Genomic DNA, 26498 nt, shown 5'->3' with positions numbered 1-26498 from the left:
TTTATTCTCTAGTTTACAGCTGCTGCATTGTCCAATGATTTTATATGGGAAAAATGCTTTATGGGCCAGTGTGTGTCACATGATGAACGTGGAGGATCCAATATCCTGTGCTGCCACTATCAATAACCCAGCACCTTTCCTGGAGGCTTGGTCAGGAAGGGTCACGACATCTTTGTTAAAACTAGACTATATTTTGAAATGAATGATTCCTCCGTATCTGGGGTTAAGGTTAGGTATTAGCCCTATTCACACAGGACTAGTATTACCTGGGGATCTCTTGTAATAAATAACAATTTAGGCGAATCTGCCACATCCATAATCTGTAAAGTAAAAATTCACACATATTACCTACCATATTTCGCCAAACACAGTAGTCCCGTGCAAATCGGCATGTCAAGCATCTGTTTTCTGTTGTCAGACAGCTGAAGAAGTATAACATTTGATTTTGGCTCATAATATGTTGAAAAGTAGTCAACAGCTGTGCTGTGAGATCAGCTTTATTGACGTGTCAAATGTGTGACAGAAGGTTTTTATATTCAAGTACAGCCACAGAGCATGTTTTACTTGATCAAAATAAGCTGCAAATATGTATTTAAGCTTTGAAAACAGAAAATGGGCAAATCGACTCTAAACTATATTAATAATGTGGCTGCTGAAGGACACACACTTCAAAATTCAGTTAAATTCAAAATTCAAATAAGACCAAAGGTGGCCATCTTAAGATTTTCACTGGCTCCTTCTACCCCCCTTATAAAAAGGTCTGGGGGCACCCCTGGTTACACAGAGCCTCTGACATCACATCCAGGAGATAATGTCTGTAAATTTGAGTAAAATACAGACTGCCTGGACAAATAAATGCCCCATAAAAGAAATATTAGTCATATGAAGCCTAGACATCTAAAAACCCACTTTCCAACTAAACTACTTTGGTGTGTTTTTAAAGGTAGAGGTTGAATTTTTATTCCCACCAGTAGCGCTGTGAAGTGTTTTTGTTATTTATTTGTATGTCTGGCAGATATTCAAGGACACACATCCATGTGCACATGTGCACAGTTATGAGGTTCCCTTTCCTGACAGCAGTTTTGGGTTATTCCACTCAGACTGTGGAAAACATGCCAAGAAATGCAGCACTGTGCCAACAAAAGGCACCAAACAAAGAGACTGCTAATCAGCAAACATGAGGGTAAACAATGCAGGGTGCATCAAAAATGGGCTTTGCAAGTGTTGTTTTTTAGTAAGGAAGTGTATTCAACATGCTTGTTAGTACTCAAGGATGCACGAAATGTCTGTCTCCTTTTCATTTATTTAGAGCTGTTTTGCTCTCATTATCAAAGCAAATAAAAGCGATGTTTTTGCCCATTTCTCAGTTTCATGAACTGAGCCTCCTACTTTCCCTCTGAAGTGATTTATTCATTAATTAGCCGCAGCGGTGCACTTTGGAGCCACAGCTTGTTAGCTGCTGTGCAAAGAATATCATCTATTCTGAGTGAGCCGGCGCTGCTGACCCTTTGCTTGCCGTGCGGATGATTGTTTGCTCCTCGCTCCGTGTAACACATTGTTCTATTCAGTCGGGTCAGCGTGGAGACACACTTGTTGTATTGGTTATATAAGTGCTGGTTTTGGAGAATGAATATTTGATTGAGGCCCTTAATGCAGAGTGAGCGTTCAGATGAGGAGGCGGTCAGTAGGCGGGGAGCAGCGAGCTGCATCTCTGTCCAGGGGCTGGCGGTGTGCCAACACAGAGGAGAGCTTTTACTGTACCCACTCTTCTACTCTTCTATCTACTCTCAAATGTTCTTTTCTACTTTTCTATTCCTCTCCTTCCTTTCTTGGCCCGTCATCTTTCTTTGCACTTTAGCTGTCAGTTTTCACTCTTCTTTGCCCGAAGTTTATTCTTTATAGCTGATTTGCGTCTTCGTTACCTGCTCTCAAACTCGTCGCCTAGTCAACACAACGTCAGGGGGCATTTGAGTGTTTTCCAAAAACACTGAAAAAAATTGAGCTGAAGAGTGTGTGAAATCTGTACAGTGGGTTGTGGGATGTGTGTACGGGTATGACTGCACATGGCTGGGCGAGTGCTCATGTTTATGCATTGGACTACATGTGCATCACAGCTCGGGACAGACGTGGGGGAGTTCAGTCACATGTATGACTACGAGGGTGTGTGGATGCCATTTAAGGCTGTCGGTGAGTAAGCTGAAGCCTGATTACAATAATATAACAACTAATAACAAGCTGTGCACTATATCAACAATCAATCAACGCTAAACTGAGAATAATAAAGAGATTCAAGATGAGCAGTGCCGGGAAATCCCTGTAGGTCATAGCCTCCTCTGAGAAAATAACAGCAAAAGGGTGACAAAGGAAGTCTTTCTCCTGTAATTACCTTTTGATAATGTTCAAATCCTGCCCAAATAATAGAAGGGTGAACCACGCAGAGGAGGAAAATGAGCCTCGGGGCCACATTTAGTCATAGAATACTAAGTAACTTCTCACCTGCTCTTGACTCTCAGATACTCCAAGATAGTTTCAGAGATTCAAGCTGAACGTGCCTCAAGTACATTAAGTAACTGACTGAATGATTTTGTTAATCGAATAATTGTTGAAGTCATTTATCAAGCAGCAATGTTCCAATGTTCCAACATTTGCTGGTTCCACTGACTCAGAAGTGCTGCTTTTCTCTATTTTATATCAATTTAAATCAAATATCTTTGGGGTTTGGGCAGTTCAAGACGTCATCTTGGGCTCCTCAAAGTTCAGACGGCTGTCTTTCACTATTTGATACAATTAATGATTCATCAGATTATGATAAACAGATTAATTAAAGGTGCACTATGTAGTTTTGGGGAAGACATTTTAATCAGAAGAGAAAGATCTTCATTTACTTTTTTATGCCTAAACAAACTAAATAAACAAACTCTCTTTGTTTTCATGACTGAATACGCTGAATGAACAAACTGACCTTGCAGGACAACACAATTTCCTATTGTTTTACTTTGTTTATATGTGGTGGACCCTGCCACCTTTCTAGCTTCAAACTGTGTTAAAGGGAATTTATTTTCCTCTGAGAGCAGCTTTTTTATTCAGTTATAGAAAAGCCAAGTATCTGAGTTTGTATTATTACCTCATAAATATTATGAATAGGATTCTATATTTGAACTAAATCCAAAAACTGCATAGTGCCCCTTTAAATAGTTAAAATAACCATTAGTTGAAGGCCTGCACTGAAAAAAACAATGATGTTCATTTAATAAATAGTCTCTAATCCCAAGACTGTAAAACTATTAATTTATTAATCTGTGTTGTCTCAGATATTTAATTATGTTTGGTCCAAGTACACATTTTTAATTGGATTTAATTAAGTTTGCGGTGGAAGAAAAACATATTAAATTGATAGATGTAATTGCAACATCCATTGTTAGGCAGGTGGGAAACCTCCTAGCATTTCATTTGATGTGTGTTCCTGCAGTGTTTCTGGTGTTATGTGGTTTACACTGTGCTCTAATGTTGCAACTGTTTCTACATATCCGTTGTTGTTTAGTTAGTTCTGTAAGACCCACACTGGTTTGGCTGTGGTGTGCATATTTGGTGAGATGGTGGAGTGACTCAGCTTGAAGACTAGTTGGTGGAAAAACCCCTGGTGCTTCCCGACAGCCTACTTATCTGTGATGAGCCGGTCTGCACGAATATGTGAACAACTCTGGTAAAGTTTGCCTTGACTGAAAGGTTAACTTCCAGTGAAATAAATGGAATTATGTTAAAATATTTTGTGTGAATCATCTCCTTGTTTTGCTAAGTTTAGTCAAGGGTACATTTTCTCAGAGTACCGGGTCATAAACTAAATTAAACTAAACTAAAGTATGGCTCACAGCAAGATTTCCAATTAATTTTTATGTGTGTTTTTAAATTCAGGGCTTAGATAAAACCCGAATGCCCGCGAGTACAGACGTAAACAGCATTGGTGGTTTAAAAAAGCAGGACGCAGACAGGTGAGGTTGTGGTCAGGTTAGCTGCAGCTGGTGTAGTCACGGACGAGTGCGGTCAGACTGCGGTCCCTCCCCCCCCCCGACTTCCCTTCTTACTTTCCGCTGTGGACACAGTTGGACAGCCACAGTGTCATCACATATCTCTCTCTCTCTTTTCCAGCCAGCTTCCCCTTCTCTTCATCTGGATGTTGTCTTTTATTCGAGGTTACAGCCTTTGAGGAAGGGGTGCAGCTGTGTGCTGCAGCTTTTTCTGCTCTCCTCTCTCTCCGTTTCTCCTGACACACCCGCCTTCCCCCTCGGGGAGGTCGTGGAGAGAGGTGGTTTGGCTCACTAGTCTTATGCCTCCCTAATTGTTGCTCCCATGTGGGTGAGTGCGGGTGAGCGAATGATAGGGAAGCGGGGAGAAGGGAGGGTGGGAACAGAGGGATACAAGGGTCAGTTGTCTCACAAAGGCACAGGCTAATGATAGCAGCACGGCGGCACAAGGAGAGAGCTAGATATTCAGCTGTGTGCCCACCTAGTGTGTTCACAGTGGTGGATGAGGGACAAAGAGGGTGCAAAGGATGCAGCCACGGTCACATGGACCTTCACTGAGCATCCCACTGAGCAGACAGCAGCCGGCCATAGGGGAGTCAGCACAACAATGGATAAACAGGCATGGAGAATAAAGATGTGAGAAAAGAGGAGTGGAAAGGACGGAACGGATGGTGAAAACCACGTTGGTGTTCCCTCATAATTAATCTCAAAGACCCTTATTGCAACTGACCAATCACGACGTTGTGATGTCATTGCTTTGCAACTTGTGCTGGTGTTGTTCAACATGTAACTTAATGATTGATGTTGTTCTGGGACAATCAAAAGTCCTTGATTAGGTTTAGAAAATTATGGTTTGGGTTCAAATATACCCTTTCACAATGTTAAACATGTGTTTAAGAAGATAACTTCTCCCATGTGGATATTTTTCTTTTCCCCCAGAGTTGAAGAGATATGACATTACATTATCGTGATTGGTCAGTTGGAGTGATTGTCCTGGAGCCTCGTTAAAGGCATCATTAACATTCAGCCTCTAAAATACGGCCACATTGCCAATGCTTGGTTTTATGTCTACATAAAAATGTCACCACTATGACCTCTAATTAAGATGATCCAGGAACATCACCACCACGGCGATATCAGATCCTGTGCATTTCTCCCTGGATTTAGTTTTTTGATATTTTCTTAGTATTTATATAGCACCTTGAAGTTATTCGTTTTCATAACCCTTCACTTGATGAAGTGTTTCCGTTATACATCTACAAATATCAGTATTTGGAGCAAAGACATTTTCTCAAAAAAACACCATCTTACAGCATCGACTAACTTGTTGATCAGACTTCCCGAATCAGTTTCCTCTCTCCCGATCCATTAAAGACAGCTAAAAAGGTCACCGGTATTTGTTTTATTTCCCCGGAGTTATGAGATCCTTTATTTGAATATTCTTTTGACATTCTGTTGGATTTGTGGTGTGAGTTCCCAGTGGGTAAAATGTGCTCCACTTGTGCTGTGGCATTTAGCTGTTGCCATGGTCGTGTACCGTATTTACCGACTGCAGGCCACTGTGAGGTCTTGACAGCTGTGTATGTGTGTGTGTGTGTGTGTGTGTGTGTGTGCAGGTCCAGGGTCTTGTTTTCAACACTGAGCTTGGGAAATCAAGCTTTAGGAGTGTTGTGATTATATGTCTAAAACTTAAATCCATAAATGAGTCTCTCTTCTGACCTTTATGTCCTGTGCCCTAAACTCTTCCCAACAAGGCCACCTCCTGCATAAATAAGAATATTTACATAAAGATAAGGAGTCAAATTACTTGCTGATATCGTAATTAGGAGTGATTGATTCTCTGCAACATTGTTATTAATTTTGTTGTGAAAGGATCATTATGTAAATTGAAAGGACTGCATTTCATTAAAATTAACTGTCAGCATGAGAGGAGAGACTCATTAACTGGAACTGCAAAGGTTTCTTGTGAATGATTTTTCTCTCGCCCTTGATCCAAAATCCAGTTATTCTTAGCTTTGGTAGCTCCGGGCAACTGTTGCCATGCATACATATCCGTCTTGGTGGCGCAGGCTTTTTTTTTTTTTTCCGCAACAGTGGGGAGGTTCAGTGTTAAGGCGGGCGAGAAGAAGGTGATTGGTGAAATGAACCCAAGGGACCATTGATTTCCGAAGAGTGGAAGATATAGCAGTTTGTTTCCACGGTGGCTTATGGAGCCATAAAATGTCCATTGTTTAACAGTAATGCTCGAATTGTCGCCGGGTCGATGGAGAAGGTCCCTGTGGTCATCTGCAAAGGCATGAAATAAAAATACAAGGCATGGCTGAAAATTTACAGGAGTGGCTCACGAGCAAGTATCTGTGTGTTTGTGTGTGGCAGCTGGCTCAGCTGTTCCTCCTGGCCTGCTGTGGGCAGATGTTTGTGGGAAGCTTTGCGGAAAAGAAAGCTCTCTCATGTAAACATTTCAACAATACCTTAAGCTTCTTATAGACTTATATGACTTATATGTAGCAATGTTTGACCCGCCATGGCTTTCATTTACTTTTATTCATCTGCCATGCAAAACTCTATCAATCTACCCAGCTTCCACGTTGCAGTGATGGGGGGGATGCGGCTACAGAGATTGCCGTTTAAAGCAGAAATCATGATGCCGAGGATGTTGAAGATACAGTTGTAATAAGATCCTCTGCTCTGAAAAAAACTTTACTTGTTTACTGGTTGCACGAAATAAAAATAATCCCGAACTAGATACATTTATTAAGTTGGATATTGTTATATTTTTTAAGTTGAGTGCCATTTTTATCTTTATCTAGTAATTTAAGGTTAATTATATTTGCATTTTCTCAACTATTTTGAGTAGAAGGTAGTCAATTTTTTTATGTTCAGTATACTAAAATGAATTATGCATATTCAGATCAATCCAATAGCTTAACTCAACACTTTATCAACGTTATGACAGTAATTAAGAGCTGTAAGTCCTACTGGATCTGCTTTGATCAAAGACGAAGTCACACCCACATTATGTTTTCAAAGTGTATCAATATGAGAGGGTAGACATTGAATTGAACGGCTAATGACAGAGACTATTATCTGTACACATTTTTCTTTAATTGCTTTTAAACACGGGCAGTGCATCTTAAAATTCATTTGAAAAAAGTTACGCAGAATTCAATTGTGTGTTAAAGGTGGGATATGTAAGATTTTAGTTGAAAACAATTAGAAATTATCACCAAAATGTGAACAGTTTTGACATAATGACATTTATGTATTGCGCTGCAGAGATATCTACTGAAGTTAGCACGCTTACCAGCTAGCCCCTGCCTGTCATGGTCCAAAGCGCCTGTGCCAGCGAGATAAACACCAGCACTTCCCCAGTGCTCCGAGCTCCCAGTCTGGACTGCTAACTGAGCTAACTAGCTAAAGGCAGCTGTAGTTAGCAGCAGTTAGTGGTTAGTTTAGTGATATGCTGCCCCCTATTTGTTCTGAGTATGAATTCGACATGTGGCCAATTCTTACTTATCGCACCTTTAAAATCTCTAAAATAAACCAGATATAAAACATGTAACATTTATAAGTGGTCAGAGTCAGTTTTTTCAGTGTGTATGTTAACACTTAAATATTAGACCTTCGCATCCTTTTCGATCTGAAACTGAAATCTGAAAACATGACAGAGCATGACAGGAACCTGATACCACTGATATCCTGTTACAGATCATTTCGAATAAATTTGTCTTTGAATTGTGAATCAGTTTATGGTTAATATTTCGTCACACCGATGCTCTGCAATAATTTAAAACTCAGCTGACTGCTTGTCCTCGTCCGGTGCAAATCACGTTGGACTTGTTGACTTCCGACAATATGGCACTTACATAAGACCTCGCTATGCAACTGACCTGAAGTGTACTTGAACTGCAGTCTTGAGAAAAGGAAAAGATGATTTTCTTTTTCAGCTTCAATGACAGCTGACCCTCTTGAAGCTATAATACTATAAGGAGATGGTGTAGAGGGCTGTTTCCAGTGTAAGCTCCAATAAGCCAGTGGAAAGATATTTGGATTAAGGTTTAAGGTATTTTTTTGGTTGGTTGCTCTCCCTCAATAAGTGGAGAGGACTTGATGGATGGAAGCGTTATCGACTAAACTCTCCAATGTTCGATGGCCAGTGATCACAAATGAGAACGGGAGCAGAGAAGAGCCTGTGTGTTAGCCTCGGCGGCAAAGGTTAAGACAACAGATTGAATTTCCTCAGCTTTGCTTCATCTATACATGGATTTATCCCAAGCGAGCCTTAAGCTGGCATTCTTACCTCATTAATTCTGGTCTGGAAGTGTGCGCGCGCGCGTGTGTGCGCAAATGTGTGTGTGCCACTGCTCGCTGACAACATGACGCTCCCCTTCTTTCTTCACTTCAAAGCACATGAGCGGCGTTTTGTAGAAGGTGGCAGTGTGGGAAGCTAAAGGGAACTGGTCTCTGCCAACTTTAAAACTCATTGATTGGCTCCTGATCAATTTAATTATTTATCTTTCAATTTCATGGTGTGTGAGCTAAGAGAAGGCACAGCGCTGTCCCCATTAGGAATTCAGGAGGATGAGGGGGAGGCGTAACTTCCCCTTTTTGATATCTTGCTGTTCAGCACTGAGAAATGCTGCAAGACTGTACAAAAGTTAGAGAGCACATGTCCTGCTGTGAAAATGAACCATCGTCCCTCAGGACCATACACAGCGAATCAAAGTCTCATGGGATGCCGCATGAAAGTTCAGCAAGCACAAAGCCGGAGTGACAGTATCTGCATTTGACTCTTAATTTAATCACATACATGAGAGGCTGTAATGTAGCCGCATAAAAGCCGCGTTATGGAGGAGGAAATGTGCTGGGTGTCAAAGCGGATTATGGTTTGTTTATATCAGGTTTTGTGCATTTTACAGTTTATTAGTCAAAGAGTCTGAGAGATGATGCATCTCTTCTGTCGCCGAAAACAAAGAGCTGTCAAAGGCGGACGGACTGAAAGCCTGCTTATACAGGCGTTTGAAATGGTGAAATTCTGCAGTAAAATCACTTCATTCCAGTGGATTAACCTCAAGTGGGTTGATGCACAAGGGCGAAGTAAAAGTTTTTCATGTTGGCTTCAACAGTGGTGAAGCTGGAACCTTACCAACTGCGGGCCGTCCTCACAGCGCTGACCACTGAGAGAACAAGCTAGAGCAGAAGCCATTAGCTGTGTTTCCATTAGCCTATTTTTGTGCACATTTTCAAATATTGCATAAAAAAAAATGATGGAGCTCAACCAATTATTTGAAGAAAAAAAAACTCAATTTTGCAACATGTTTTAAAAAGCATTAATGTACACTTTTTCCAAAGAAGTTCTGATCAGCTGTTTCCGCTCTGAGAGAAGAAGAAGAAGCTGTGCCCTCTGTTGGTGTCTTTCCCGATATTTCACATTCCCCTCTAGATAGCCAAGATAACTGGTTTTGTTTCTTCTTCTTCTTCTTCTTCTTCTTCTTCTTCCCTGAGCACATCCCCTGTCGAGGGGAACAGCTGAGATTTCAAAATGCGATGTCTCCTATTTTATGTAGGCCTACTTATGCAAATAGCACACCTAATTGCGATGTCGTTCGACACACATTGATTTTGATCGGCTACATGATTAACAACAAGCTTCCTCCACACGTGGCTCACCTGCTGTTATGACGACAGAATTGCGGGCAAAAAAATGCTAAACGCGAGGTGTGTTTTTAAAAAATGTTCCCTGCTGACGAACTGCTCTGTGAAGTGCAGTTTACTCACTCCAAAAAAAGCTGCTGGAAAGGTGTATTTTCATTTTTTGGGGGGGGGGTAATTGTTTTTGCAACATTTCAAAAGTTGGCTTCAGATTCTCTTGACAGTTGGATGGAAACACAGCTACTGTTGCTTATTAGCTGTGTGTCATCACCTTCTTTTATATAACCCTCCTCTGTTGGAGTATAAACTGCTCCACAAAAGAGGCTTTGTTTACTGACAGCTATGAGACAGAAGTCGGCGATACCGATACGTCTTAAGAATAAACTGTGATCCTATTGTTCCGTTAGAAACAGAGCTAACATGCCTGCTAACAGACAGATAGCGAGCATTTAGCATGCTCAACATACAGCCTATATTTGAGTTTGTCAGGCCAGAAAGCTTTTCCCTGTTGAATAACTCCTATCAAAACGCCTGATATTCTCCTTCTTGCTCTTCACCTCTACGCTGCGCTTGCCTCATCTAAAGACACTCAACCAGCACAGTTCAACATCCTAATCCTTCGCCCATTTCCATATTGCTGACTGCCTCTTCTTAATCACTTCCCTGCAGCCATGTCCCTGACAATCTGACCCACCTCGACCTCCTAACTTGTCATGCACTCTTTGGCCTGAGGGTTGATTTCACCTCTGAGTTACTCCACTACTGTATCGCATGTCTTCCTGCAGTCTCCCCCCTTTTCTCTAACTGTCACTGACTGGGCTCCTTCAGGCAGCAGCTACATCTTTGTGATTATGCTTTAGAGTAAACATGAATGGACCACACACACACACACACACGTGTCTCCACAGGATAATATTAGAAAGCTGCAACCTGAAACGTGGTCTTAAAGACATATAGGAGTCCTTTTCTTTGTATTTAACGCCCACACTTTGCAGAAGAATTGCCTCCGCTGCTTCTTTCCACCCAACTTGAAAGTTACGCTTTGAACTGGACTTGTGTTTTTCTGCAGTAAGAACTAATGTTAATCTCCTTTTCATGTTTCGAGTCTGGTTTTGACAAGCTTATCTTCATAAAGCAAGACAGCTTTATGCAGCATTTTATGTAAATCAAGCTGGCATGACGAGTCCTAGCCGTGTCTACTCACTCTATTTATATTGCCGGTTGGGTGTGTAATATTTATAACCTTTCACTTTTGATTTAAACCAAAGAAACACTGTGCCAAATGGAGAGATACAACGTTATGTAAAGCCGGAGACCTCTCAGTATAAACAATGTGACAACTTGTGCCTTGTTTTGTCGCACGGTGCCTCATGAGTTAAACACTGATCCTTCTGATAAAAGCTCTGTCTGGGGAGTAACTAAGAGCGATGCTACAAATCTGTATTTATGACTGTTATCACTATGATGTTACGATCGTCTGGTGCTCGGATTTGAAGCTTGAGCTCTGCTTGTCAGTCCGTCCATCTGCTCTTATATTGACAAAAACCTTGAAGGATGATGAGTCTTGGCAAGGCGCTCTGATATTTAAAGCTGCATTAAGCTATATTTCTGAATCAACACAGAGTCGAATGACTCCCTGTAAAAATCAGCAAACCAAGTCAATGCTAGTCCCCATAAAGCTCAGGGCAGCCACTCCCAGGGCAGAAGCTCACATTAACTGGCCGAATGATAAGCTGGTGCAGTGTAAGGGTAGTCATTAGGAAAGGCTTAGCACAGCTTTAAAAGATGCATTCAGGTTAGATTTTTTTAATTCAGAAAACACAGATCTGACTTTTGTGACATTTGAAAGAATAAACTACATTAACTACATTTGTCCTATCATACTATGTACTGATGTTTGTTTTAATTTGGTGGAACCCATCCATGTTATGTTGATATCCTGCCATGTTTGGGTGTTAGTGGGGGACACTGCGGACCAGAAGATCTCAAATTGTGGAGTATGAATACTTTTAGGTTGTTGCATGTTGGCTCCTTAGCTGTTTCCATCTTTTTTCCATCATTCAACATTAGCCCTGCACAATAAGAATAAAATCTGCCATGTGCGATAACATTGTCTGATACTGTAAATATAATATGACTTGCAATAAATAAACAGATACTGAAGTACCAATATAAGCTCCTTAGCTATCATGCTAGCTAACCTCTTAGTAACCAGTTAATCTGAGGGTAGCTTATGGCTAGCTGGGACTTCTTGTGATGGGTCAATGCGGATGGCGTCGTTCTCTCGGATGGATTAAAAGAAAAAGAAAAGTAAAAAATGCTAAAATGGGTCGCCAAATAAACCTTGACGGCCTGCCCAAGTAAAGTATATGTGTGGGATACACACATAACTGTCTTTCTACTGCATAGACAGCCCAGTTTTATGCAAGGGCCATCTCTCTAGCGGTGAAATACCTCTTTAAGTATGATTTGATGTGTGTAGGCTCAATAGGCCAAGTGAAATGACACTCTGCCACTTCCGCAAACACCCCAGTAACCCAACAAATAGATCACCCTGCACCTTAAACTGGAGTTGACATATTTCACTTAAACCTCACTGTGCTAAAATGAATATATGGTAAGAGTATAACAAGAAAAAGCACCCGACTTTACAGCCTAATGGAGCAGATTACCTCATAGTAGCAGGTACCCTGTCAGCAGCATGATGTAGGAAAAGGCTGTGGAAAGTTGACCATATAAAGAAATATGACTGTCACAACACATGTTCCAGATACTTGGTCATCCTTACAGGCTGTGGTGGTCGACTGTAGCCACCAGTTCATGAGGTACGATAGATGATGCTGCTCTGCCATGAACACCTTATCCATCCTCCTGCACCGAGGCCTGGAGAAAACGGTAACCATGGCCACCTCATTAAAAGAGTAGAGGAAGAGAGAGGAAAAAATCATAACAGAAGAAACAGCTCGAGAAAATACCACTCACACTCGCTCATACTCACACATATACACCTACACGCTCACAAGCACTCGGCAAGTTCATAAATGACTGCCACAGAATAAAATGTGAGCTATTTTAGGCAGCTACAGGTATTGAAAGTGATGATGTCAGTGACTTCAGGCCGGGGATTGTTCGTCTGTTAATTGAGTGCCTTTGAACAAATATATTAAATATACATGACAGGTGCAATTTCGACGTCATTAGAAATGAGCTCGCTGAGGCCGAGGCGTTGCTATTTTAAAGAAAGGGCGTCAAAAAAAACACTCTTTGAAATGTTCCTGGGAAACACTTTGGATTTTTCTCCAATATAGTATCATCTCTCTTGGACCAAAATGTGGAAAATTCAATACACCCACTTTGTCATTGCCCCTGGAATAGCTGTGGCCGTATCGATTATGGCATTCTTCCATTTTTGGCAAGGAGCACCGGACTCTGGAGGACAGAGCACTCAAAAAGTGTTCCCCCAAAATACACCATCCTTCAGCCTCCGCCCTGGTAACAGGACTGGCTAAAAGAAAACTGCATTTATAATCACATCATCTCATTTTTGGGTGGCTTTGATAACAGATATATGTGAATCTTGTGACCTGAGGGTGCGTTGTTTGGGGTGATGGATTGAATTTGTACACCTGTTTAGACTTACTGCATACTTTCTTCGTCTGAGAGCTTCAAATGTAAATAGCCGCGATGTACAGAGTGAGATCATAGGTCGATAGTGTATGTTATTGTAAAGCTGTAAACGCTTTTAGGAATCCAACATTTTATTCGCCTGGTCCACACTTGCTCTACAACTGATAAATAATTGAATGGGTTTGGAAAATCAAGATGGATGAAAGTTGAGGGAATGTCTTTATTCCCCGCCACAGTTAGATTAGATGAAAGGTTAATCAGCCCCTCCAGGGAAATTAGGAAATGGAAAAGTCAGAACTTTCCAGCAAAATTTTGCTGGAGGAAGAAATCCTAATGAAGAGAACTAAGTGGTGAAGACTTTACAAAAAGGTCTTCAATATCCAAAGCACTGCACACAGAAATCTGTGCAGATATAGTTTTTCTTTGTAGCTTAGTGTCACTGCTCAGTTAAACTATGTATGTATCCACCTCTTATTGTGTGTTTAGACAGAAGGACAGGTGAAGTTAGGAGGCAGCACAGTTGCAACAATGGAAAAAGGACATTAGTGGATTCACCCAGGGCAGTGCAAATGGAGGAATAAAGACCCGGCGTCGAAGAGGGAAAGTTTTTTAAAACTTTTGGGATTAAAAAGTGGATTCATTTTAACTCTCGCCTGCCGTAACCAGCCAAATCCACTGTAATGTTCTATAACTCTCTGATTCGACTGCTGAATGAAGGCAAAATGTACTTTATGTATCTGGTGAGTACTGATTTTGCTCTGATTGAACACAAACAGACACAGGTCTGCTTGTCAGCTGTTCGCACAGTTCTTATTTTCTATTTTCTATCTACAAGAGAAGTCTGATATTACATAATTTTATCCGATTAAACGGTTCTTGGATACATGGGAGTTTGTTGCATGTGAGTGACATGCGGTTCAGACTGGGAGCTCGAGAACCAGGGGAGTGTTAGTGTTTACACCGCTAGCACGGGAGCTTTGGTTAGTTTTTTTCAAATACCATGCAGCCCTACTCTAAACACACCATTTGGCTCTTTTAAGGGTTTTAAAACCCTACAAGACTATTTAGACGCACTGAAACAAAGCTGTAAGCAAAGCAATCGAAAGCAAAAAAGTTTCCACTTGATGGGGACCACTTTATAAATCTGCTGCTCACATATCATGTGATAATTACATCAGTGTTACTGTTCCACAGAAGGAGCAATCAAAGGCGAGAAGACGTAAACTGAGCTCTAATGTTGAGTTTCATTAACCTTGATGTATTTGGGATCCAGTGCAAAAACGAGAGAGAATATTGTTTTGCGCATTGGTTGGAAACAAAATGATGAAACAGTTCCTCTCAAACACAAAATACACAGAAGCTCACTTCAATCTATAACATCCTCCAAACGTCCCATTGGCAGGAGTGGTATTTCATCATTGTAGCCCCCTGACAGAAGGTTGTCTTCTGATGACCCCTCAGATCTGTCATTTCCCAGGGAGGGATTATAAAGTGGTGCAGATCTAAACCTCTGTCAGAGCATAGGTCAAGGAAAGAAAAATCTACTCCTCCTCCTCATATTTTCTTTCATCTGGAAACGGGCTATGTCAGTCACTAGAGATGCACGGATAAATGACACAAAGAGGATTATATTTAATTCTATCTGTGATTCTGTATTTCTGTCTTCTCCGGTGCCTGCCGCTGAATTTTTCTGTAAGATTTTGAATGAAAGCTCGCTGGTTTAATAAGTTGAAACATCTTGTTCAACACTGACCTCGCAGCGTGGGAGAGGAACAGGATTACTCTGCAGGAGTGATGGATTCAAAATGTACACATAATTATGCATAAGCCATATGGTCATTTGAAAGTACAAGAGAGGAGGGTGCAAAGCAAAAATGTTCAGCCCTCCTGCTGTAGCTGGCTAATGATGTTACTTTATGCTGTTTGTTGTACAAGGAAGTTGTATGGACAAGCTGTTCAGCACAGTCTGTGCGTGATGGGCGAACAGGCCCGCTGCTGTGCTGGGATGATGCTGGATGTTGAAACTGCATATGTACAGTATTTCTGTATGTGTCAGGGTTGCTGGTTGATTGCAGCATGCTCCTGTAATTCTGTATTTTTAACAACACGCGCATATTTTATGATCAACTTTGCATGCGACTGTTGTAACTGCAAGTTTCAAAGGAACATTTTGGAAAATAACGCTTATTCACTTTCTTGCTGAGAGTTAGATGTAAAGATCAAAACCAAATCTCATATCCATGCACACCCCATTTTCTTGAGATTTTTTCTCTCCCTGATTCCTCCTCACACTTTTCCCCCTTTCAGTTATCATAACGGCGTTTAGTCTGCAGTACTGTTGCACCTCATCCTCCTCAGTGAGCGAGAGACGGGCAGAGAGATGAAGACAAGAAAGAATATTTTAACAACTTTCAGACGCCCTTGAGAGAAGAGTTCCCGTGTCTTACGTAAAGTTTTAGATGAACAGGGCTGTAAATTCTGCCACGCTGATTTTGCTGTCAGTCACGGGGGTCCCGCCGTGTCAATCCCCATCCAGAGGCTGACAAACGTAGGGCAGCGGCCCGCACAGACTCTCTCAAGGGCAGGGGCAAAAAGGCATGAAAGAATGAAAGGTGATGAATATTACTTGCCACAGATTAAAACAGGTTTATGTCAGAGGGCAATTACTCTGTGTTGTTTTCTGAGAATTAAAAGTCAAATTAAAATGATTTGACGTAGAAATGCTGTTGCATTTTCAGTATTATTTTTAAAAATCCTCCACATTTTTTAGGTCACAAGGTTGGCAAGTACGCTCAGACCTGTATGCTAAACATGAAGCTACACCCAGGAGACTATTATCTTCTATCTTAGCATGAAGACTGAAAGCAAGAGGAAACAGCGAGGCAGGTCTGTCCAGAGTTCAAGTGCAAAGAAGGTGCAAAGTGCAAACAATTTATGGTTTCCCTCTGCGTAACTCTCACTACACTTTGGCATTTCAACAGATTTAACAATATACAACATACATAGATGTAATTTCTTAATTAGTGTGATTAAGAAGTTAGTCTTGTTGAAGACATTTTGACATTTACAGACGTGTTCTGTTTGTTCTATGAACATAAATGAAAAAATCTAAATTTGTGTGTTTTTCTATGCATTCTTAAGGGTGGGTTTAAGTCTCTGCAGGTGTTTTTGCAGTTTTTTGTCTCCACTTAGGCATATCTGTAAGGCCTCAAGGGAAGCATCATTTGATTTTTTACTTTCATTATTTCAAACGTGGTGGTATGAGGAAAATGAAGTGTACCCCCGCAATTTGTTGTTGAATATGCATGATATTGCAATAAAAATTGAGGGATTAGAACATTTAGTAAAAGAAAAGAAGAAAAATGTCCCCAAAAGACCCACATAGATTGCAATATTTTGCTCACATTGTTTATACCTGCTCAACCTTTTTCCTGCTCTGCTTGTAAAAGTGCTTTTGACATACGTGTCCATGCACACGTCGGCTGCACACACAGAAAAAACCCTGGGACACGGTCTTTATCGCTCCACCCATGCGACTAATTGTAACAGGCTGGACCATGAGGTAGTAAAGTGAAGGTCACCTTGTGTTTGGCCCCAGCTGATAAGCCGTAATGTTGTCTTTTATGTGATGCCATGCTCTCCAAGGACCCTCTGTAGCTTACAGCGGGTGATCAATACACTAAATCAGACAGCCTCATTACGGCACCCATGGGCATGTGTGTGTTTCTGTGCGAGTCTGTGTGTCAGGATTTAATTTTGTGCCTGATTAAGTTTATTGTGTGTGTGCGTACGAGCATTTTGGGGAGTATTAGTCGAGGTGTATGCGTTTTTACGTGAGCGTGTGATCGTACATGCATGCTGATGTCTCTCTTTGGTAATGTAATTATTGGCTCAGTCATTAGGACGCAGAGAACACATCAAATTAAGGGCAGTGCGCCAGATTTGTCGCAGTTGACATTTCAAGACACTCACTGTTGTTAATATGGTATAAAATGAGGATTTTCTGGCAAAATGTCACTTTTATAAGACATTCTTTCAGACCGTTCTTCAATCCCATCAGCACATTTCTGTCCAAGCTCTCTGATGTCGAATGAGCACCAATCAATTGACTCGGAAACGGTAGCAAGCAACTTGACCTTTTCATGGAAAGTGGAAAGTTTATGCGTGAGTGAGATTTTGTCGTGTATGTGTGTACGCAGGATCGCGTGTGAGCTGGAAGAATAGAGTTCAGCCAAGTGCCCAGAGCCTGTACAGTAATAGCTACCTTGAAGGTTCACCTTCAAAACTCCAGATTACAAGTTGTACCTGCCTCTCCCATGATTTCCTCGGCTCTCTTTATTCCCTTGTTCCCCACTTTTTTCCATCAGCCTTTGCTGTAATTCATGCACGTCCTCGAAACCCATCAGCTCGCCTGTCTGGGAGTATCACAGCAATGAAAGCAGGAAATGCTCCTAAGAAATGTGTCCTTCAGTCTCATATGACTCTGTGTGTGTGTGAGTCTCGAGAGCGATATAATGTAGATATGAATAGTGTCACTGATCAATCTCGCTGGTTCAGAATCAGTAATACAATCGTATAAAATCTCATTAACGCATCGGTAATGTAAAAAAAATAGCATTTTATTGCACTCTGGGGACATAAGGATTGATCATAAGTTTATGTCCCTGATGACTGATATTTTTTATTTGGCTCATTGTGTCCTCATCTCACACACAGGCCTGTAATTTCTCCTGCCAGCCTGTTTTTATCTCCTCTATAAATGGTAAACATAACTCTTCACTCCCAAGGCGAGGCTAAAGGAGGACCTCAGAATCTGCAGCGGGACGCGTTGCTATAAACAATCCTGTGACAGTATTTTTGGGTTTCTTCATCTCATTCTGAGCAGTGAGAGCCGGGAGGAGGTGGAGAGGGGCCGTGTGAGAAAAGGTCGAGCGATTGTGAGCAGGATGAGTTGGGAGGAGGGGGGAGATGAGGAGAGAAGAGTCTCAGAGTCAGCCAAGCTAAATGAAAAGAAATCCAAATCTTTCAATTAATCTGCTTAGCTCCCCTGTGGGCAGATGTTGGGAGAGACTGCAGCAGGGCACAGGTCAGAGAAATAAATAGACAAGGGGAATAAAGAAATCAGAACTTCATCGCTGCCCCTGAGTTGCTACAAACCTCTGCATAATCTCCTCTGCCCTTCCAGCCACCTTGTCTAAATCTTTGCTCCTGTTTCTTTTCTTTTTTTTTTCTCTCTTCTATCCACGCCAACCATCTGGGTTCTGGGGGTACATAAGTCACTGGTGATGCCAGTAATGCTCAGAGTCTGTCTTTGTGCCCTAGAAAACTACTCATCCTTGACTGCTTACAGTCTGTGAACCACGGAGACAACCACTGAGAGCGACTTATAAACAATCATGACACCAAATGTAACAGAAAATCAATAAAATATCAATAATTTAAGCTATGATTGTCTGAGATTTGGGTATTTTAGCACTCTTGGCAAAGACAAACTTTCCTCCACTTTAACAAAGTGCTTTAAGGTAAATAAAAATCATGCTTTAGCTGCATGAGCAGACAAGTAAAAAGGTTTTGCAGACAAACACTGTGAAAAGATTTGAGCTACTTCAACCTAAAAAAATGTAAGTTCAACTGCAACATAATTAGACCAAGGTGATTGTTAAACTGGATAGACAGTTTTTGTTTTTTATCATTTTCACTTTCTTTTTGCACTTTTGAGGGCAAATAGCTTAACTAGATTTGATCAAAAGCATTACACTATACTATATATTATCTAAATTCTAATATCTAAATAAATGTTATAACACAAATTACTTTTGCAAGGAGAATAAAGTCTGGCAGCTGTTGATACAACATATAAACACATGACTATACGATGACATACAATATATACTTACGTGTACATAAAGACAAAAAGATAGTTGGATACGAAAACCAAAGTAAAAGAAAAGATAAAGTGAAATGTAGTTGCATAGGTTCAGTAGTTGATAGAATTGAATTGACAATGCTCGTTCAATTAAAAAAAAATCCATATTACAGATGTAGCATATTTAATTATTTATGGAGTCCCTGACTAACTATAGTATGATTGATTGCACGATGTAATGGCTGTAGAATACTGATACCGTCAGCATTTAGATTGGTTCGCTGCGAACCTCACTTTCACAATGCTATTTTGTCTGCCACCGCAGTCAGGCTGGCAGCCTGGCACCATTTCCATCAGCTTTCACATCTCCATCGTTGACTAAATGAATGAATAAACTCACGTTTTGTCCTGAGTTGCTGGTAGCTGCTTCTCTGAGGAAAACGCTGCTGCCAACAGTGATACCACTTAAAAAGGCTCGGGAGAGGGAATGTAGTCTGTTTCCACTTAACAAGTGAAGTCAACTTGAGAAAACACACTTAATAACGTTAAGATATTAAATTCAACAACTGTTCAGTCACACGGATGAGCATTAGAGACTAATTTGAGTTCCTTCCACATTTTCTCTGTTTGAAGAGTCATGTAGTTCTTCATTTCACAGCTGCAGCTGCTCCTCCACTTTTTTTACAGCAACGGTACAAAGACAATATGTGAAACTGCTCCCAGTGAATTGTTTTAAGTGTAAGGGGGTGGAGACAGAATTCACTACTGATCTTTATCGTATTTTGCCATGATTTCATTATTGTGAAAGCAACCGTGATTCATCTTAAAGTGTATTAAGGGCACGCATGCAAGTCTCCATAAAGCATGTTTCCGCATCATGCAGTTCAGAGAACACAACAGGGAAGCCACTGCGTTCCTCTCAAAATGTAATGCTGTTGTCTTTTCTTGTTGACAGGGTTGTTATTTCATTTTCTCTCAGTATCGGCCAGTGCTGATTCATAATCGTGTTTATTGTCAGTAAATGTATTCTCAATTAAATTTCCAGAACATGCACTCGATCACAACGCAAACATTCGGTCAGGAATAAACGCTGATATGCGGTCTCGAACACTTTTCCTTCTTTTTCATGTCAATTGTGCATTTACAGCATTGGTATTTCATTTTAGTGGGAGAAATGTGCTTTAAGTACTTCTTGCATTCTTTGTAATGGGACATTACAGTCATGTCTCACGAGGGGATAACAGTGTTGTGTGCTTTGTGGTGAGATTACAAGGTCATATTTTTGGTCATCCATGAAAAACAGTAGGTGAGCAGAGAGGGTGCAGCCTGAGGGATGAGTTAAACTCTTGAATTTTACAGTACCAGTCAATATTCAGTCAATAAAAAGGAAAATGGCCTCTCCCATCTCCCACCTCCTCAGTTACCGAGAGATACTGAGGCGCACTCTTTCCAATTAAGCGCATAGCACAGACAAAGAGGCAAAGTCCATTTCCTCACCTATAGAGACCATCTCAGACTTTAATCAGCCAGAGGAAACTAAAATTGTACAAGTAATGATGAATACCAAATGATTAGGCACACTGCATGTCGAAGCGGGAAACTCCTATCCTCATTATTTTCCGATGCGCGGTGTAATTTAACAAACTGGAGTCGTTTCGTTTATTTTTAGGAACCCCCTTCCTCTCAGGCGGGGGGTCTGAGTCTAATCTATGGCTCAATTTGTGTGCCAGATGAATAGAGATTGTCCTGCAGAGCTTTAATCAGACACGCTGTGCACTATCTGATAAACAGGCTAACTTTGTTTCAGGTGGACAGCACTGACAGGGACATCAGATAGGGAGGGGAGGAGGACAGGAGGGAGGAAAGAATAGACAATCAAACCTAATATTCAGCGAGCATATAGACTTTCAGAACGGTGAGGGATTGGATGGGATGCATACCTTGTTACACACTTTAATGGGGCTTGAGAATTACATCAATCGAGTGGTTTCAACCAATAAGCTGAGTTTTGTTTCAAATAATCACTAAATTGCTATTCCCATTTCTGAATTATGTTCATCTCCAAAAAAACAAGGTGAATTGAGCTGCATAAGCGCTTTTGTTTTCTCTCAATCAAGCACACTGGCGCTTATACCTCAGTCTACAGGAAAGGATATTAGTTCCTCTTTCATAAGCAATAAATTTGTGATAGGTGTGTGAAATGGCTTCTCCTAAGGCATATATCTGCTGAGAGCTCAGTACATATGGATTATCTCTTCCTGAATACACTGGAGTAATACCCCCTTTGATAACGGGCCTCTGTGAGACGGCCGAGGTGTGACATTGGGAGCGCTTCTGCTGGAAATATTCGAAGATCTATTTTCAAGGCGCACAAACTACACTGAAGGCGTGAAAGGAGCCTTGAGCAGAAAGCGCTTATAGCTTTAAAGAGAGAGAGATTAATGCTGTATTTTTCCTTCCTCATTTCAAATGGAAGTGATTGATTTGGCTATTATATCTTATAGGAAATAAAATTATGTTTTTCCTGCCCCAGACTGTGTAAAATGCTCCTGTTAAGGTTTGCATTAACATTGCCTGGTTTCAGCCAGCCTGTGAGCTGAATTCTCATTGGGTATCATTATATGGATTAGAGAAAATCTCATTGTACATAAATCTTTTCATCAAGGCTTTCCTTTCTACGTCACAATGTAATCTTAGCTCACATGAGTCAGGCATATACATACTTTATCCCCCAGCATCATTATTATTTTTTATTATTCCGACTTACTTTTTATGTGAAGTCTCTGTAGGGAATGCAATATATCAAACTAGGTATCGCTGCAGTTTTTGCCACATCCAAATGAAAGACTCATCTTTCATGACTGATTCAATTCTGGCGACATCAACACCACATGCTTGTTATGATAAGACCTTTGTAGCACACTGTGTCGAGTAGAGGCTGCAGCAGATTTATTGTCCTGTCATGTGAGAAGGCGACCATTGCTATAACAAGACAAAGAGTCTACATCCTGGGTCTCCGGGGTCGTTAGAGTAACTGCAGGTGGGCTGCTGAATTTTAGTTTGACAAAATATTTTTTATTTCAAAAACTTAAAGCTGCTGCAAGTGATTTTTTTTTTCAACTAAATTAATGGTTACATGGCTCTATATTCCAAGAGTAATCACTGTTATAGAGTGTTTTGTCAGAAACCCATGTCTCGCCTTCCTCTAATCATGCAGCAACATGAAAAGAAATGTTCTGATATCCCTGCCCAATTTATCCAATCTGGACAGAGAACCCCATAAAGAGGCGGTCTGTCTGCAGGATCCTCCCGTATGCTGCTATGTCTGGCGATTACCGCTGTGGTGACGTAGAGAGGATGGAGGGGATTGCTCACTGCAAAACGGACAGGAAGTTAGCTAAAATGATGACAGCAGCATTAAATGTTTTTATAAATAGACATTAACATGAATCCAACATATTATTAGCAAAGATAAACTTAAATAAATAAAAATACACAGCATTGATCATGGTCTACCCGTGATTCTTCATTCAATCATGTGAGCAAGCTAATGTAACCGTACGCTTAACTACTGTGCAGCACCCATCCATAATGATGAATTAGTCCACTAACTACATATTATTGAAACATATTGGCCAGTAAGCTGTTAGCTAAGTAACTTTGAAATACCCTCTACCGCAGAAATTGCAGAGGGTGAGGCTAACGCGTATTGCATCTGCCATGCAATAACTGCTGCTGACTTGTTTATATATGGCACTATAGGCCACCCTACACTTAACTGTAGGTCCAGTTTAATCTGCAACAGAATTTAACACAATAAACTGCAGCTATGTTGTAAACTGTCTGTCAACAGACTGTCACAGCCATGCAGATAGAACAGATCAAAACTGCATGGCACTTCTCAAACTCCAGCTTCCCAGCCTATCTATCTATCAGCCAGCAGCAGCTACATCTGGTCCCTCCGCTCTGTGTGTAGCCATGTTGTGCTTGCTAGCACCACAGCTTGCAGCCTTATTAGCACCAACAAATTTGTTCTTGACACTAATTACAGCTTCGCAGTAAGCGGTGCAGTGGGCTAGACAAATGAAAGGCAGCAATCTCCCCATCACCAAGGCCTTTTTGTGAGCAGCAACAGTGACAGGTGAGGGGGAAGAGGGAGGGAAAACAATGGATCCTCTTCTCACTGCTGGGTTAAAGGTGGCCTCTTCAAAGGAAGAAGAAGGAGGAGCAAAAAAAAAAAAGGATGGGAGGGCGAGAGGAGCGAGGTCGTCCGGGGGGAATTTTCTTTTTGTCTTTATTGAGGGTTGAAGGAAGTCAAGAGGAGGTTCCCTAGGCCTTAGTGCTCCATGCATCACTGGAGAGGCGATATGTCCATGTCAGGATCTGTCCTCCTCTCTGCTGCAGACGGGCTGCTATAGGTTCCCTCTTTTATTTCGTGTTTACAGCAGGCTATAACCAACAGTAACAGGAGCTGACACTCTCAGGATGTTTTTCATTGCTGTTGTGTGAGAGCAGTCTGCATTTCCTGTGAGAGGTTTCAGCTCCAGTCTGTATAGGTGTATCCCCATGTGAAATGCGAGTGCGCTCAGTCCATCCCGAGGAGCAGCGACGGCCTGTGCCTATGCAAGTATCTAAAAATGGAAAAGCTCCCCTCATGTCAAGTTACTCTCAACCCTCCAAACATCCGCTGTTGAAGGCATACGGTGGCAAAATGTTGGCATCGGTAATGGGCTTACTACTTTAGAGGAGTCAGGATGCAGCTGATGATGAGGAAGGTGTGTAGGCGGCCCCCCACCAACGCCGCTGCAGATCAGTGGAGAGAGCGGCAGGCAGGAAGAGCTGCAGTGAAAACATACACATGCACGGATACAGATACTAATATCGTGCTCCGACACCGACTCTGAAGTGGAAAACTATGAGAGACAGAGAGGTGACGGGTGTGAGAAAATGCGTGTGTGCCGAGGAGTCTATAGATCATAAAGTAGATATCCGGGATTGTGCTTGTTTCTGGTCAGGGATCATAAGGCAGGCTACAGGATGCCTGGAGCGTACTTCAAGCAGCTGAGAGGACAGTGGCTCTTTCAGGAGTACCAGCACGCTTGGACTGGCTTCTTATTTACAGCTGAGGGTGCTTTAATGTCACACAAGGGTTTGTACGAGCTGACTTTGTTGTATTTTAGGCTCCAAATAGGTTGGATTTGTCACAGAGGCACCGAGGACCAGCTGGAGTTGCAGAAAGTTTAAGCAATGCCTTGAAAGTCAGTTTATTATACATTTCTGTGAACATCTGGCACATGTGAATAGCGCTGATACCGTAATGCCAACATTCAAGCAGTCTGAGCAGGGTTAAACAAACACTAGAAATTATTTGGAAAGGCTTTTTATCCGAGGTTGACTGGATGTACACACTGTACTCGAAACTTGGCGTGACTGACAGCGATACTCTGAAGCACCAAATATGGCATGGATGCGGCACAGACACTTGGGGAGATTCCGTGGTCCTCCCACATGTACTCCCATCTGGAGCATTTTGCGGTAACGCGTGACTCCCCGCTCCTCACACACACACTTGTGTACGTGAGTGCATGCACATGCACACAGCAGAAAAGAAGCCAGTTTATCTATCACACCAGCCGCAGATCTCTTATTATTAGCAGGTACTGGGTCATGTAGGCTGTTCTTCCTGGAATTTACCAAAGAGACTAATCTAAAATGAGAGTGAGGAAATTCGCTTAAAAAGTAGTGTCTATTTTTGTCAGCGTGTGCGTGTATGTGTGTGTGTGTAGCTCATTAGTCATGAAAGAGGGATATTTATACTCATTTCCTCAGACGGTCATGCACATGGTCTGTTCTCTTCCATCTTTCTCTGATTCACTCTCTTGACACTCTCCTTTCTGAATCCCCCTCCTCATGTTATTCACAGAAGCACTCAAGAGGTTAGAGATGACTTTCTCTCTGTACTGATTGTTTTCATACCTTATTCATAAATCTGTGCAATGTTCACAAATAAACACACACACCCAGCAAGAAAAAAAACAACTATTAAAGGTGCAGTATGTACGAATTGGCCACCTGTCAAATTCATACTCAAAACAAATAGTGAGCAACATATCACTGCAGTTACTGCTAACTATAGCTGCAGTTAGCTAGTTTGCTCAGTAAGCGTTGCAGCTAGAAGTTCGGACTGGGAGCTCGGGGACCTGGGGTGTATTTTGGTTTACACTGCTAGCACAGGAGCTTTGGGTGGGGGACGCAGGCTAGCTGGATAGCATGCTAAGTTCAGTAGATATTTCTGTACCCGTTAAAGGGGACATATTACGCTCTTTTTCAGGTTTATGATTTTATCTTAGGTTACTACTAGAAAAGATTCACATGCTTAAGTGCAAAAAACACAACAGTTTCATCATACTGTCTCTGTCTGAATCGCTCTGATTTAGCTCCTGTCTCTTTAAGACCCCCCCCCAGATATCCAGTCTCATCTGATTGGTCAGCTCACACACGCCTGAGCCACCACCACTAACAACAACAGAGCAGCTGTGGTAAAAAAAATTCTTACGTGCCAAACTAGCCGCTAGGCATAAATTATGCAAATGTGTGACATGGTGACGTAGTGTGATGTCACAAAGTCACAGTATTAAAGGCGGGACTACTGACGAGGCGTTTCAGGAACAGTGTTTTCTGTGGGAGAGAGGAGCTTCTGTTGGTGCAGACTTTGACCTTTTTAACTTCAAAATATTTTACATGGAGAAGAACCTATATAACTCACTGAAGGAAACATAACAGAAAATAAAATGCATATGCTGAGGTTGCTGCAAAGTCCCTCCAACATCCACCCAATCCACTTCACCCTCCACAGTCTCCCTTTGAGACTCATGAAAGCCTTTGAGCATTTACATTCCTGTAAATAACCCACCTGCCCAAAGTGCTGACCAAGGACAGGCAGCTCCTAATAAAGATAAAGCCAGTCGAGGGTATTTGTTACAGATCCTTACAGGAGGATCAGCATTATACGTCTGTGTATCCATTAAGGCCAAAGTAATGGCACACTTGGGAGATCAAGAGGGAAAGTTGCATCAATTTAATAATTGAGAGAGATTGATTATTGAATAAGAAATCTTTGCCATGTATTCTATTTTAATTGGTCGTTTGTCTCTGATAATCAGTGTCCGATCCTCTCAAGGTCCAAAGGGTTATTAAGAAGAAGAGGAGCAATTTGCCTAATTAGAAAGAACATAGCAGGAGAAATTATTTTTTCAGCATGTTTATGATGTTTTGCGTGTGTACGTCTTTGTAGGCATTCAGGTGCCTCGGACGCAGCCCCCAAAGGCACC

At 41.5% G+C, this 26498-nt stretch overlaps 1 protein-coding gene across 1 annotated transcript in view; it reads left to right on the top strand.

The window, feature by feature from the left end:
• LOC141014726 (potassium voltage-gated channel subfamily B member 2-like) overlaps nucleotides 1-26498 on the top strand; it is an 85682-nt gene that overhangs the window by 35354 nt on the left and 23830 nt on the right. The gene's annotated exons all lie outside the window — the stretch shown is intronic.

Source organism: Pagrus major, chromosome 19, assembly GCF_040436345.1.
Source record: "Pagrus major chromosome 19, Pma_NU_1.0".
In the NCBI taxonomy this organism is placed as follows: Eukaryota; Metazoa; Chordata; class Actinopteri; order Spariformes; family Sparidae; genus Pagrus; species Pagrus major.
This window is presented reverse-complemented; position numbering and strand designations above follow the sequence as displayed.